The sequence below is a fragment of the Castor canadensis genome, chromosome 3 (genome assembly GCF_047511655.1).
Source record: "Castor canadensis chromosome 3, mCasCan1.hap1v2, whole genome shotgun sequence".
Lineage (NCBI taxonomy): Eukaryota > Metazoa > Chordata > Mammalia > Rodentia > Castoridae > Castor > Castor canadensis.
Window position 1 is genome coordinate 174,202,818 of NC_133388.1, and position 17,455 is coordinate 174,220,272.

Here is a 17,455-nt window from a genome sequence, read left to right on the forward strand (position 1 = left end):
ACAAGAATGTAAAACAGGTCCTGTTAAAGACAGGGTACTAGTGGGAGGGATAGATTGAATGAAGAGGCTAAAGGAGGGTGAATATGGTTGATGCACTTCGTATACTTGTATGATAGTAGAACATTGAAATCATTTTATGTAGAAGGAAGGGGATGAGGGAGAATGGTGGTGGAGATGAACCTAACCAAAGTACATTGTAAGACTATATGGAAGTGTCACAATGAAACCACCTGCACAACTAATATATCCTAATAGAAATGTTTTTAAAAGGTTTAAGAGGCCCATAAAGCCTCAGGCCAGGTGGATTGGTGAAGTTCTCTTTTACAGGGTCAATACATGGAGACCAAAAGAGATATTTTTTTTTTCAAATACATAGATACCAACACAGAGCCAAATTAAACGAGGGAGCAGGGAAACATAATCCAGAAAGAGGTACAAAATACAATTCAAGAAACCAGTTTTATAAAATGGCTGTATCTGAGAATTGCATGACTAAATTTTCAAAATAGTGAACATGAAAATGCTCAATGAGCTCTGAAGAGGAATTCATGAACAAAGATAATTATTAAAAATTTAAGAGTTTAAAGAAAGACAACACAACTCTAGGACCTGAAGACTACAATAAGTTAAACTACAAAATTCAGTACAGGGACTCAACAACAGAAGACACCAAACAGAAAAGAGGCTCAGCAAACTCTAAGACAAAGCACTGGAACTTATCTACTGAGAGAAGAAGAAAGAAAAAATGATTTAAAAACATGAAGGTAGCTTGAGAGATCAAGTGTGCCTAAATATGCATTGTAAGTGTTTTAGAAAGAGAAAAGAGTACAAAAAAACTTTTCAAATGTGAAAACTAAAATGAATATCCAAATCCAAAAAGCTTGCTAGTTCCAAAATAAGATGAATTTTATTTTTTCAGGGAACATTTCATTGAATATTGCTGCCATGAACAATAAAAGCTATTTAAAAATGACAGCCAGGTTTTCTTAGACAAGATGAATTTTAAGAACCCAGGGCAAGACATATTTCATGGCCGAAGCCCCCCACACTACTTCTTATCTGCAGTTTTACTTTCTGCAGTTCAGTTATCCTTAGTCAATTGTGGTCTGAAAACATTAAATGAAAAATTCTTGAAATAAATAATTCAAAAGTTTTAAATTATATAACACTCTCAGAAGCACAGTGAAATCTTGTGTCATTCCACTGTACCCTGCCTGGGATCTGAATCATTCTTTCATTCAGCATATCCAAGCTACATATGCTCCTACCATTAGTTCCTTAGTTGCTTCTTAATTATCACATGGAATATCAATGTCACAGTGTTCGTGATCAAGTAACCCTTATGAAGTAGTCTAATGCCATGGTACAATGATTATGTTATTCATTTCACTTTTTCTCATCATAATAGCCATACCATCCAAAGAGAGCTACAGCTTCCATGTTATTTCTATAAATATCTCAGATATTCTTTACATATATAGAAAAACAATACTAAAATTCATGTGAAACAACAATAATTCCAAACAGTCAAAACAATCTTGAAAAAAATCACAAAGCTGGAAATATTGAACTTCTTGATATTCTGATACACACATAGATAGATGGATGACAGATGATAGATAGATCGATAGATAATAGATAGATATGTGTGTAGGATATCAAAGCTATAGTAATTAAAATAGAGAAGTATAGGCAAATGGAAGAGCCCATAAATAAATCCATACATATATGATGAAATAATTTTAATAATGATCCCAAGAATACACAAGATGTAAAGTACACTCTCTTCAGAAAATTATATTTGGAAAAGTAGGAAATCACATACAAAAGAAGTAAATTAGACCTCGCATACTGCACAAAAATCAACTCCAGTGAGTTTAGAACTTAAATCTAAACCCTGAAACAGTAAGGCTCCTAGAACAAAGCAAGGGGGAATGTTCTTGCCAGGGGTTATGACACCAAAAGCATAGAAAGCAAAAGCAAAAACAGATGAGTGAGACTGTAATAAACTGAAAAGCTTCTGCCCAACAAATTAAACAATCACCAGAATGAAAAGGCAACCTAGAGAATTGGAGAAAACATTTTCAAAACATATATTTGATAAGGGCTAATATTTCAAATATGTAAAGAACAGTGTCAACTGAACAGCAAACACACTTACAACTTGATTAAACAATGCCTAAGGACTTAAATAGATTTCTCCAAAATAGACATAGAAATGGCCAACCAGTGTATGAAACAATACTTATTGTCAATAATTATTCAAAAAATGCCAGTCAAAACTGTAATGACTACCACATCACACTTTTTAGGGTTGCTATATAAATAAATGTCAGGTATTAACAAGATTGTGCAAATGTTGGGACTTTTTCAAATTCTTAGTAGTAATATTGAATAGCGCAGCTACTATAAAAACAGTATGAAGGTTCCTGAGAAATACTAACAATAGAATTACCAAATGGTCCAGCAATCTGCACATTTAGCAAAAAGAATTGAAATCAATATTTCAAAGAGATAGTAGCACTTCTATATTCGTTGCAACACTACTCACAAAAGCCTATATTTGGGAACAATATAAAACTCTATTAATTGATTAATGGACAAAAAAATATAAAAATATACATACAAAGGAATATTTTTCAGCCTTAAGAATGAAGGAAATCTTGTAAAATTTAACAATATGGATGAACCTTGAGGATATTATGGTTAAGTGAAATAAGCCAGTCACAGAAGGACTACATTAGATTTCATGTTGTGTTCCTACAATAAAATTAAAAATTAAAAAACAATGATTCTCTTTCTTCATTTTATTCTTTCTTTCCTCCTACTGCTTTTATCAGCCTCATTTTGGTGCTGTAAATTAAATAATGACCATCTTTCCTCTTTTGTTTATTCTTCCTTTCTCATTGCTTCAGGGACCCATATGCCCAGGAAAATGCATCATCGGCTATTTGTCCAAAGCTACTTCTATTGTGGCTGGAGCCACTTAAAGGACTAGATTTAAGATACAGCTAGATCAGAGAAAGCTAAAATATATAAGCATTAAATTGCAAAATCAACACAAATTTCTGTGTAAGCAAATATAATATTTTAGGAAATCTAAACTTTCAAAAAGTTTTTAAAGAATGATAAGCTATAATAATATTTAATAAGTTTTGAAGGAAAATTATCTACATTTTGGAAATAATGCTAAAAATGATCTATATAAAACCTCAAAGTCATACTAGAGCATTGTTCAACAGGTCCAGCCAATGATTATTATCTAATCTTATGTGCCCTTGTTTGACTTGCTGTTCATATCTCAAAGTCTATGGTTACATGCTATTGTGTACATTTGTGCCTGGTAGAGAGGTAATTTTTCTTCTGTTTGATCTAAATATATGCCTCAAGATTATAATTTGTTGCCTTGTTGAACATTAACCTGTTTTATAATGAGTTAGCAATATTAATCCAATTTTTCTTTTTATTTAAAATATATGCAAGTGAGGTTGTGGTGTGTCAACTTGACCAGCACAAAGTACAATCCCAGCATGGCTTTATGTTTCCCTGCAAGGTCAGCTCTAAGGTACATTCTTCATAAGACTTGAAGTCAAGGGAAGTGGCAGCATTTGGTAGCACACATGGTTTCTCAGTTATTGATTCAAACACTAATCTAGATGCTGCTGTGAAGAGACTGCACATGTAAAAAGAGTCCTATTCCTAATCAGTTGTGTTTAAATTAGAGACATTACTCTGGGTTGACCTCAATTATTTTGGTAAGAAAGCCTCAAAAAAGGGCTTAAACTTATTCTGAGGACTCAGCTTGGGCACTTTAGGTTTCCAGCTTTCTCTTAATCATTTTCCTTACAGGCTGCAAACAACAAATGTATGCCAAGCTCATGGAGTTTCAGCATGTCTGTCATGTTCCCTGCCTGACTTTCTGATCTAGACAAGTTTAGATTTGCTTATCCAGCCAATAATCTGTTAGCCAATTAAATAAAATTTAATAAATAAAAACAAATATGTGTTCATATTCACATCCACATTATCTTCTGAAATCTGCTTACTTGGTTGAACTCTTGACAGACCTCATGAGTAAGATAAACCTTTGGTGTGTTTATTGTGTGTTTGTTTGAGTCTGTTTCTTGATCTTTTTAAGACTTCTATTTGAAACAATTTTCATTCTAGGACTCCTAACTTAATAACATCAAGTTATGATAGTGACACAATTAAGGAAGAAGCTTATGAATTTTTTTTATTATTATTACTTAGAAACTAGGCTAACTGAATTCTGATTTTATATATGAAATTCAAATTTGGGGGAAGTTTTATAATGCTCCAAACAAGATACTCTCCAACTGGAATGCTACCTGACAGGCCCCTATTTTGCTTATCACGCACTCAATCTGATTGTTTTAGCCAGGTGTAACAGAGACAGGTCATGATGGCCAGGTAAGCTAGTCTGGTCAAATGCTGCATCCTATCAGTCAGTTGAAATCAACAAGATGGAATGTCAGTTAGGAAGCAACTCTGAGAAAGGCCAATTATATTAAGTATTTCTGTCAATTGAGACAAAAATATGACTCATGATGACTTTTGGCAGCTGAAGGGACAGAAAGAGATTGTTAGTTTTTCCAAATGAGCCCTTGGAGAGTTGCAATGGGTGAGCAAGCATCCTTTTAAAATAGCCCTTGAGATTAGAAGAGGATAGGTTAAGAGAAGTATGATATTAAAAACTGGAAGAAATGAAAGTAAGGAAAAATGAGGGAAAAAATGACTCAGACTAAAAGAAAAAAAAATGACAGGGAATAGATTTTCTTTAAATCACTGCCCTATACCACAAAGAGGAAAGCAACCAGTCTGTGGGATTTTTCTGGTGGTGACTCAACAGTGGCATGATTAGTTGTAGCTCAGATATGGACATGGTTTGCAAGCCAACTAGGGCCCTTCACTAGACAGGGAGGGTGTGTGGGGGAGGACTGGCAGCCCACAGCTCCTTGTGACTGAAAGAGGAAGGGTGTAGTCTGTTTGCACTTAGCCTGCATTTCATCAGTTCCACTTGCAATGTTTTCATTCATTTAAAAAGAAATGATGAAGTGATCCCCAATGGGTGTGTTTCACATTCTACATAATAAAGATATCTTTTTTGTTTTTTTGGTGATGCGAGAAGAGCAACTTTTCACCAACCACTTTTTCCACATTACACAGGGAAGGTATTCAATATCCAAGTGGGTGGTTCCCTCAAAAGGACCAATTTTGGAAACCCCCATCTAGAAAAACATTTGGATTTTTATGGCTCTTTTCATCCAAAATTCTCAAGAGATTACCAAGCGAAATATGAGAGTCCTGACAGCATTTCAAGGTGGTAGCAAATAAGACTTGCTGACATCTCAGCAGATGAAAATAACCATGGTTAAAATGAGCTTACCATGAAATAAGTAACAATAGAAACAAGAATTGTGTGCCTTAAACTACTGCTGCTACCCATGAAACTTTTGTACACTTCCGTCATAGCATAATCTTATCATGATTATATACAATGTAATACTCTCTTAATTGCTAATATTCTCGTATGCCAATGTGTATCATAACTTCCTTACTAACACTCACATTTTCAAGGTCAAAGGCAATTTCCAAGATGCATGATACATAATTCTTAATATTTCATAATTTTACCACAATAATCATAAGATAACTTGGTTGATATTAATTCACTGTGTGAGTCACAATTTGAGTAGCTAATTGTGTGTATAACAATGATTAGATTTTATTTTACCATAAATTCTATATTTGGTAGAATATGCCAGCCATTTGTCTTTATTTTGCTAGTGGAGTATTTGCCACAGGGGGTGATAAAAAAGATGAGCAAATAGTTTTTTTTTTTTTTTCAATGAAATATATGGTTTATTTGTTTTTTTTCTCACTTTTTTTTCTTTTATTATTCATATGTGCATACAAGGCTTGGTTCATTTCTCACCCCTGCCCCACCCCCTCCCTTACCACCCACTCCACCCCCTCCCTCTCCCCCCCACCCCCTCAATACCCAGCAGAAACTATTTTGCCCTTATTTCTAATTTTGTTGTAGAGAGAGTATAAGCAATAACAGGAAGGGACAAGGGTTTTTGCTGGTTGAGATAAGGATAGCTATACAGGGTATTGACTCACATTGATTTCCTGTGCGTGGATGTTACCTTCTAGGTTAATTCTTTTTGATCTAACCTTTTCCCTAGTTTCTGGTCCCCTTCTCCTATTGGCCTCAGTTGCATTTAAGGTATCTGCTTTAGTTTCTCTGCGTTAAGGGCAACAAATGCTAGCTAATTTTTTAGGTGTCTTACCTATCCTTACCCCTCCCTTGTGTGCTCTCGCTTTTATCATGTGCTCATAGTCTACAGTTTTTAATAATTTTAAAAGATCTATGATTTATTTTTTTAAATATATATTTTTTCTTCATTTCAAAACAAGTCTCTTCACATTTCTCTATACTGTTGCTAAATTCAAGTTGAGTATAAGCTTGAGAGTTGCCCCAGAAATAGGTAAAATCAATTAGTGTTGATCTTATCCAGCTGCTAGATGTGCAATACAAATTTCTAGAATATTAAATACACTTCCTCTGAGTTCCAGAGCTTACATTCAAAATATGTCTCTTGTGAACTAAAGGACACGCAATCAAATGAGCTGCAAAGAAAGCTCCTTTTTATATAATACTAATAAAATCATTACCAAATTGTATCTGTTCCAAATTTCAGAAAAATCATCATATACGTATTTCAATATATTTGAAATGCTGATTCTAGAATTGGAGACCATAAAATGGTTCATATTTACTCTCTGAATTTTGAAATATGACTAGTGCCAAAAAGCCTCTGGGTATATGTACAAAATTTGTAAAAATACATAAAAATCTACTGAACCAAAACCACAGTGGAACTCATGATAACTTTCCAGACAGCATAATTCACCACTTAGTCACTGGGGAATGCCAATCTCAAAAGACAGATTTTTACACCAGGCAAAGAAGATCAACAAAAATAAACTCTTCTTGGATCAGGAACAAAAGGAAAGTCCATTTCCATTGGTCTTAAAACAATCCTAATAATAATAATAAATTAACTGCTTATCTTAGCACACCAACATTTGAAAGATGTCTTTAAACATTGTGTTTTATTAAAATGATATGGAACAACCAAGAATATTAGAGCACATGGTATTATTAACTCTTCAGTATTTATCAGATCTTTTGCTCTATTGTCCTGGTTTCATATTAGATGAACACAAAAATCATATTAATGTATTCAGTTGAAATTTAATCTCATTCTGTCTCCAACATCAATCCCGTCACTGTGTCCATTTCCCTTTCTATTGCCATAGTTCACACTGAGGTATCTTTTACCTGTTATACCAGCCCCTCCTCTTCCATTTCCCCTCCATTACTCCCACTCTTAGTTCTTCCCCCAAACACTGTATTTTTTCAATTTGATCTTCCTTTCCCTTCCTTTCCCTCAGCAGTTTGAGGTATTTTTAAAGAAATGATAATCAAAAAAGAAGGAAGTAAAATAGAGGCTGGGAAAGAATGAAAGGAGAAGAGATGGAGACTAGATAATGGGTACCAAAATACAGTTAGATAGCAAAAAATTAATTCTAATGTAAGTAAAGTAACTAGTTTATGCTAACTTATATATATATATACAAATATATATACAAATTTATATATATATATATAGCTAGAAACAAGAAGATAAAAGTCTCTAAACACAAAAAATATCATTGTTTAAGGAGATGTTTGATATGATTATGATACATTGTATTGATATGACCATTTATTGTACTGTATCCTGGTAATATGTACAATTTTTATGTGTCAGATTTTAAGTTAAAGTGGTTAAAGAGAGAGAAATGGTGAACAGATCACTTCATTCTAGTTTAAAATTTCTAGTAGCTTCTCATTACACTTAGAGTAAAAACTGCCAGAATAAGATTCTATCAGAATCAATATAATGTATGCACTACCTGGCTATTTCTCTATTCCTCCTAATCACAGCATACAATTCACAGCATAGTCAAAACACAATTCATACAATACTTGCAGTTTGACAATCATTGAAATGACTTGTCAGTGTGTTAGTTTAACTATGTACAGAAATACATGCATATATATATACATATACATACACATATATTTATATGAAATTATGTGAATGTAGATTTTAGGGGGGTTAGTAGGAAAGAATTAACTCAGTAAAGGCAATTCACTGTGGAAAGTTATTTGATGTGTTGTGTATGAATCTGACATGTCAGATGGCTCCATTTCATCTACTACATCACTCTGTAACAACAAAAACAGAACATTCATGAGAAAAAAATGATAAAAGTCTATGCTTGGGGTTTTAGGACAGCTAAAACCAAAATGAAATAGATAACAGAGTAAAGAATAGCAGGATACTGTGGCATAACACAAGAAATCAGGGACCTTGGTATTTGTCTTGTTTTTGTCAGATGTGTCATCTTTTGGGAAAATAACATCTTTTCTCCACTCTTTGGTCTATCTGATGAGTCTGGTGACAAAGATTTTCATATCCTTCACAAATATATTACAACACATGGATATGTAAGGGATAACGGTTTAACATTAAGGTCTCTTTGTCTGCTTCCAGTTCCTATCACCCTTATCTTTTTCTTCACTTAAAGTGATAGGAATATCAATCTGGGTCCTGGTACAGAGTAAAACAAGCAAATAAAACTAAGGACAAAAACTCAACTTAAAAGCTAAATGCATTTTGAAATTCATAACAAACACAATACTTTAAGAGATAAAACATTTTTCACGTGTAAGACCTTCAGCTTGTATTATGGGAACATTTTTCAGTTTGTGGTTTTGAATAACAAAAAGGGGTGGGGGAGATTTAGGATAGTAACCTGGGAGAAGCTTCCCCACTACTCAGGGAAGAAATGCACACACACACACACACGTGCTTCTGAACAAGGAAGAAGATATTTGATATACTTTAAACCAATAGTTTAAGATTCAAATGTTTTCTGAGTCCATGAGAATACAGCCACACTTTGACACTTTGAGATTTAATACAGGGACTGGAGTATTGATACAATCCAGGAGGAGAAAATTAATATCTTATTTCAAGGAAACATCCAAGGAAGATGTCAAGTTCCTGAAAATTCTTGATTCAGGGAAATCCTAGAATTTGAAGACAAAATTGTGAGAGAGGTTATAAATGTCTAGGAGAGTTATTTCCACAGATAAGACTCAAGACAAGACATAAGAGTCCAACAGAATTCAAAGTGCCAAGGAAACCAAATAAGAGAAGACAAATCTTAAGGAAGGAAGGGAGGGAGCAACACACACTCAGAGGGTCCTTGCACTAAATAGATTGGGTCTTTACAGGAATAGAGTTTGCCCAGGAGTTTAGTCAAGCAAGATAGAGCATATTGCTAAAATACCCACAGGACAAGGGATGATAACTTGTATACCAGTCAATAGAACCAACGATCAGTAACAGCAAGGAATACTATGGCAGAGGGAGGCCAAAATATGGCAAAAATGTCAGACATTGTCAGGAGCAAAATTATGTTTATTAATCAGAAATGACATGATTAACTCAAAGTTTCTAGATTTACACATGTTATACTATTGCAGAAATAAGCCAAGTTATATTTGCCCACTAAAAAAGGAAGATAAAGTGAATTCATATAAATACATACCTAAAATGTGATCAGAAACACGTCTAATCTCTCAAAAGTGTGCTCTGCAGTATCTAGAAGATAGCATTTATTATCATTATTACTATCTTAGTGAGAGAATGGATCACTGAAGGTTACCAACTGCTGCCATTTCTAGCAGCAGAGACTAAGAGTTACTGTGGAGCAGTGACCATTTCTTACACCTTTGATCAAACTGACCACAGAATGAATGGGGGCATCTGCTGTAGACTAAGGGTGAATAAAGCAGAAAGAAGACATGTGAACAAACTTGATTTCCTTATTTGTTGGTCTTAATGTTTTCTTTCTCCACAAGGATACGTGTATTTGTGTGTGTGCATGTGTGCGTGCTTTTGTGTGTGCACGTGTGTGCTTGTGTATGCACATATGTGTATGCTTGTGCTACTGGGGTTTAAACTCAAGGCCTTGAATTTCCTAGGCATGTATTCTACCTCTTGAGTCACACATTCAGCCCGTTTTACTTTAGTTTGATTTTTAGGTGGGTTCTTGCTTTTTGCCTGGGCCAGCCTGGAACCTTGATCCTCCTACCCGTGCCTCCAGTGTAGTTGGGATTGCAGGTATGAATTTCTATGTCCTGTTTGAGTGTTGAGATGGATTCTCACTGACATTTTGCCTGGGCTGCCTTCTAACCACAATCCTCCAAATCTTTACCTCCTGAGTTGCTGGGATTACAGCAATGGGCCACCATGCCCTGTTCTCACAAGGAAAATTTAAGAGACTAATGGACTCTATGCAAGAAAGCAAAACCTTTGATACAACAGTGACAAGTACAATTATCCCTTAATTTAGATATAAAAACATATGACATTCTAGAATTCAAAGAGTTGGAAGGGTATAGAATACTTACAAAGGAAATATTGCAGCTTACTGCTTGGGACATGAACAAATGTTGATAAACATCTACATTATTTATTAGTCTGAACTTAAACTTTTATGAGTGTATTTAAGACAAAAATTTAATCAGTAATATTAATTTAAAATTGTTTATATATATATATATAGTAAATATATTTAAGAACTTTATTCTCATCTGCTTGTGCTTATTAAAAGTTTATTAGCCAGATGCAGGTGGCTCACAACTATAATCCTAGCTACTCAGGAGACAGAGCTCAGAAGGATTGTGATTCAAAGCCAGTCCCAGAAAATAGTTCATGAGACCCTATCTTGAAAAAAACCTATCACTAAAAAGGGCTGGTGGTGTGGCTCAAAGTGTAGGCCCTGACTTCAAACCCCAATACCACAAACAATGTATTAATGACACATCTATCTATCTATTTATATATCTAGGTATATATATACATCTGTCTGTGTGTGTATATATATATATATATATATATATATATATATATACATATATACATATGTATTATCATTGTATTTCCCAGTCACAGATAGGAAACTCCTATTATTAACTTCACAAATTCTTGGATCTATTAGGAATCAGTAAAGTACCCCAAACATTAAGTTTTCTCTCCAACCAGGTGAAAAGCCGTAAAGAATTGTAAAGAAAATTATCTCTCTTGGTTTTGTGCCAAATGTAAAACTGTCAGGATCAGATAACAAAAAAGGACTATTTATTCTATTTCAATTGTTTAAGAAATTTTTGTGTTGAACTGACTATACTTTGATGAGAAATATAAATTAAATAAAATGTTCAGAAAACAGTGCCAATAGCTAAAGAATCATAATTGCATGTGGAGAATTTTCAATCCCCTACAAGTATGTTTTAAATATTCTGCCAACATATGTTTCAGTTGCCAAGTCTTATAAAAATATAGTCTTTCTGGAATATTTTGAGGAACTATCGGAATAGCTATGTTTAGTGAAACCTCATTTATCTGATAACAGTTCATTCAAAATAGAGTGTAATTTGAAGAACCACTTTTCTGTAGTTGTATAGATAGAATTTTTCTATTAGTGGTGTTCATTTATTTTTAAATAAAGTTTCAAGGCTACAGATATATATATATATATGTATATATATATATATCAAAACATAATGCCCATATGGTTGTGAAAATATGCTATTCATCTTCATAAGCAAAAACCATGAAGAATCAAGATACAAGGATCATAACATGTTTGTCCTATTCACGTAAATGTCTTCACTCTAAAACCGAATCATTAAGAATAAAATAATCACTAAGTGGTCTCCATTGGTTCCAAGATCACTAAAATAAATGGGCTAAGCTAACATTTCTGTTCACTTGCGAAAACAGAAGAATATCGTAGGATCATAAAATGAAGATTAAAACACTTATAAATGTTGTTCTACATTGTTGATATTAACCTTTTACTTTAATATCTCTCAAAAACACAATTTATTAAAAGATTAATCAAGGTGGGAGGGTTGGGCATATGCATCACTCAAATGGTATAGCAGTTGCCAAGCAAATGCAAGGCCCAGGGTTCTGCCCCACAAACAAACAGACAAACAAAAACATACTTACAGGCTCTTAGGTTTTTTCATGCACAAGGGGATCAAGATCAAATAATTCTAAAGTATATGCAATACAAAAGTAATTTTCTTTTCTGCTCCTGCCAAGCTTTTCTTCCCAAAAGTAATCACTGTTAGAAGTTCCTTGGAAAACATCTCCCAATGTCTTATGTGCATATAAGTACATATATTTATATTTCTTCTTTAACACATAGATATTAGCACAATATGGAGACTTTTAGATCATTATTTTTCACAGAATCTATACAGATTAAGTGCATATACAACTTTCTTATTCTTTTTAATATTTCCATAACATTCCATTGAGCCAATTTTTTATTTTTAAAATACCCAATCAGTGTATACTTTTAGTGCTACAATGAGCATTGGTTTTCTTTAGTGGGGGAGGTGGGATTTGGGTATAAACTTAGGGCTTCGGGCTTGCAAAGCAGGCCCTTTACTGCTTGAGCCACACATCCAGTCCACAGCATTTTTTTAAATCACTTTTACATTTACTTACATGTGCATACAGTATTTGGGCCATCTTCCCACACACACCACACCCGCAAACATAGCATTTTTGCTAGTTTGAGATAAAGATAGCTATGCAGAGAGATTTCTAGTTTTGTTACCATGCACTTGTGCATTACAGACCACATTGGTTCATTTCTACCAGACCTCTTCACTACTTCCTGGTCCTCTGCCCATAGTGGCCTCTGCCAGTTTAAGATTACTATATTCGCTCCTCTACAGTGAGCACATCAACCACATTCAAGTTTTAGGTTTCCTATTCCTCCAGTGTGCATTCTCCCCTTAGAGTGTGACCCATGTCCAATAATATTACTACATTTGTTTTAGGTCTATATTCCACATATGAGAGAGAACACGCAGCTTTTGGCCTTCGGAGCCTGGCTAACTTCGCTTAAGATGATGTTCTCCAGTTCTATCCATTTACTTGCAAATGACAAAATTTCATTCTTCTTGGTGGCTGAGTAAAATTTCATTGTGCATAAATACCACATTTTCTTAATCCATTTGTCGGTAATGGGACATCTTGGCTGTTTCCACAGCATGGCTATTGTGAATAATGCTCCAATAAACATGGGTGTGCAGGTGCCTATGGAGTAACCTGAGTCGCATTCATTTGGGTATCCCTAGGAGTGGGATGGCTGGATCATATGGCAGACCTATGTTTAGTTTTTTAAGACGCCTCCATATTGTTTTCCAAAATGATGACCATTCTTATATATGCATCATTCTGTGCATGTGAAATTGCATATGAAAGATAAACGCTTAGAAATTGAACTGCTGGGTAGAGGACATGCATTTACATTTATAATTAGATGGATAAAGCTGCATTTTATTTGAAATTAGATTATGATAATTTGTACTCCCATTAAAGGTATGAAAGAATTTACTTCCTTTTTGGAAATGGTCAAATGATGACTTACTTGACTACATTTAAGAAACAAAAAAAAAAAAAAAGAAAAAGTACAAATGTGAGCTAAAATTGCAGATTTGTATGATGCCTTTTAATAAGATGAAATATAATCTGCAAATCAGAATTTTCTTTGAATAGATAAAATGATGACTTTTTTCACAAAGCCAAGTTATTTAAGTGTAATAAATTTCTCCAATCTTCAGTATTAGAGCAGCTAAATCAAAATAAAATAACTTCAGTATGATTATAAATATAAATCATTAGAAAGCTATGCAGTTCTTCATTTATATTTAAAGGTATAGAATGTTAGTAATTAATTTAAGAACATCTAACAGTCATCAAATGTTTAATTCTGCTTTCACCAAGTTATTTGTTTTCTCAATATTTTATGTCTTTTTTTCTTCTAAAATAAGAAAGCCCAGAAATTCAGTTCCACAAAATAAAGCACACTATTAGAGATTAAAAGAAAAATGTTTAGTAAGGCATTTACTCATTCAAGTGCTAGACTCTTTTTAGTATAATTATAGGAGGGAAAAATTGGTGAACTTCAGCATAAAAATATTATTGACAATTTTAATACTGAAGGAATTCCAATAACGCAATGCCAAGTTAGATTTGCTTTAAGTAAAATCTCATTTTGCACTTTAAAAACCAATTTTAAATTAGTGAGATATATACACATATATATCATATAATTATATAACAAATACCAGATTATGGCATGGTACGAAGTTTTTGTATTCAAAATAGCTATCTGGATATGAGGTATTCTCAGTCCTTCCAGTGTTAACATTTTTTTATTTGTTCATGAGATATGCATTAAATTTAAATCAAGGAAGAAAAAAGACCTTCTCAAGCATTTTTGAAAAGTTGTAAAAAACTTTCACTACCCCTACTCATGTTTAAGGGCTGCTTGATTTTCTCTTGTTTAAATTAACCTTCTCTTATATTTCTTTTCATGTCATTTCACATTCAGAGTTGTGTTTGTTCTGACACAGCACTAATGGTTTCCACCTGGTATTGTGAACCATATGACAGAGAGTTAAGTGAGAGCTCCTTGGGTATCAAAAATGTTCCTTTATAAAACTGGTCAACTTACATTTATCTCCCTAAAAGATTCAAGAAAAGATATAAACAAGACTCAGCCTCTTCAACCAGACTCCAGTGACACTGAATACAAAGATGTGACAGGAACACCAGTTTGACCCCTTTTGTCCAATGCTGGGGAAAGGAAACACACAAGCATGACTGAAGTAAAGCAACCAGGGATCAGTTCTACTGATGAATTCTAAAGAGGCTCTTGGAAGAAGTAGAGATAAGGGATTCACAGACTGGAGAAAATATATACAATGAAGAACCTGGGGATGACTCCAATATGCTGCAGATGACCAGCTCCAGGCATCCTCATCTGAGCAAAACTTGAAAGTTTTTATAAGAAACAAAGGCACAATCAGCTTCAGCAACTCATAAAATAGTAATATTGTTATCCTCAGTGACTGTGCACTATGCCCATTCTTGTGGTATGATTTTTTTTTCTTGAAAATACATTCTTGGATATTTCTTAACAATTATCAGATATTGATGTAATTCATAAATATTTATTGGAGCCAGTAGCTTTTATTATGGCTTAGAAAATTTAGGAACCTGTTTAAAGAGTCAGGAGTCATCCTTTTAGTCCTTATTATTTTGTCTATAGTAGCTTCCCACTATGAGCCATAAGCAGCAATTCTGTCAGCTGTTCTGCCCCAAAGTCCACAGTTCACTTCTAATAGCAGTTATGTAATTTTGTTCTTACCTCCAAAAATTAAGTCCATATTCCCTGAATTTTGATATGCTTTTCAGAATCTAGTACCAACTAACTTCAAGTTACCTCTCTCTTCATTAACATTTGTACATTTTTCATTTTAAATATTAAAAAATGTGTTGAAGTTTCTCAAATAAAATTCTGCATAGTTGGACTTACCAGTACACCTGGCAAACTACATTTGTTTCCTGAAGTGAAATCTTATGTCATGTCTTTTTTAGCCTCAGTAATCCTAAGAACAATACTTGTAATGTCTCAATTGACTTGTATCTCCCAAGTCTACTTGAGGTTGGGTTAACCAATAGTAATTATTTCTCTGTTTGTAACTTTCACTAAACTAGTGGTTACTTGTCAAGGACTGATTTTCATGTTTACCTTTCTAAAGCTTACAAGAGATTTAACCCATGGTTGATAATGAAATAACTGTGTGTTGAATGGAGGAATAAGCGTTGAAATAAATGCCACAAAACCACACACAAGTGTTGGTATTTTCCTGATAGAAAACTACCTGTATTTCAATAGCCCAACTTTAAAGAATATCAGTAACATATTTTCAGATAATATTCATATAGAAAAAATATTTTTATTTCTCTAAAACTCAATCTGACATTTTGTTAAAATTGTGTAAAGACAAAGATGTATTTCAGAAAAAATTGACACTATGTCAGAATCACACGGACATTTTGAGAAGCAAGCTTGTTATTGACAAACAGGGTTGTCTTACATATTGTTAGCACAAAGAAAGGCAATGTTGCAAACTATATTTAAACAAGTACATAAATTAGATTTGGTGATTTGAAAGAAACATTTTGAATACTTAATGCATATTTATATGTAAATACTTTGCTGTGCTTTAAGAAATTATGCGTTTGGTGTGACATGCAACTCAGTTTTTTTCTACATAAAGTAATGGGAAATAGATTTTTGATAACACTTTGATTCAGATCATGATACTGAGAAGCATACTATTTTCAATAAATGAGAATTAGTTGTATAAAATTTGACACAGAACATCCAAAACATTGTGCTGTTTATCATGAGAAATATAAAACTAAGGTTGACTTGTGCTCTATCTTGAAGGATCTCATAAGTTATTTGGAAGAATGAAGCTTATACCCATACACAGTTGTATTAATTATGATTTAACCCATATCTAAGAAATATTATAAGATCATAATTAATCTTCTTACCCAATGCCAACTCATTCAGTTGTAGTGAATGAATAGGGTCTTATATTATTAACGGTTCTGAGACCATAGCCCAGCTTAGGAGTAGAACACCAGGATGAGTACTGATATTTGCAACAGAAAGATATTTTTGTCACCACTACCATATGGACTTACAGAAATTGAAAAAGAATTTCTGCTTGAGGGGATAAATTGGAATCTCCTAAAAGAAGTGACATTTAAGTGAGATGGTATTTTTAGGAGCAGAAATAGAAAGAAGTAGTCAGAGTGAACTAGTACCAGAAGCAAAGTTCAGATGAGAAAGGACTGAGAAAATTCAACGAAAGCAAGCAGTCATATTGGCTGAGGAGCCAATCTATACTTTTCCTCAAGGTGGCAACAAAGGGCAGCTCCTAAGACAGTCTCTCAGCCTGACACTTGAGAGAATGGGCAGCATTTTGTTCTTAGGGGGTTAAATACTCTAGATACAAATTTTCCTTGGTTGTAACAATGCTTTTGCTAAAATTACTGTCAGTGAAGGTACAGAATACTTTATTCACTGTCATAGTATTCCACATGGTATCCTTTTTATTGTGCATTTTATGTTTAACTAACACATAATATTTGTACATATATTAGGTATAATGATCTGATACAAGTATATCCACACAGAATTGCCTCTGATCAAAGAAATCACTTCACAGCAAATGAAGTGCAGCAGTGGACCCATGCATATGGAATCCTCTGGTCTTATCTTTTTCCATACCCTGAATCAGCTGGCTTGACAGAATGGAGAAAAAGCCTTTTGAAAACTCAGTTGTAGAGTCAGCTAGGAAGCAATAGTTTGCAGGGCCACAACAATGTTCTCTAGAAAGCTGTATGTAATGCAAGTTTGC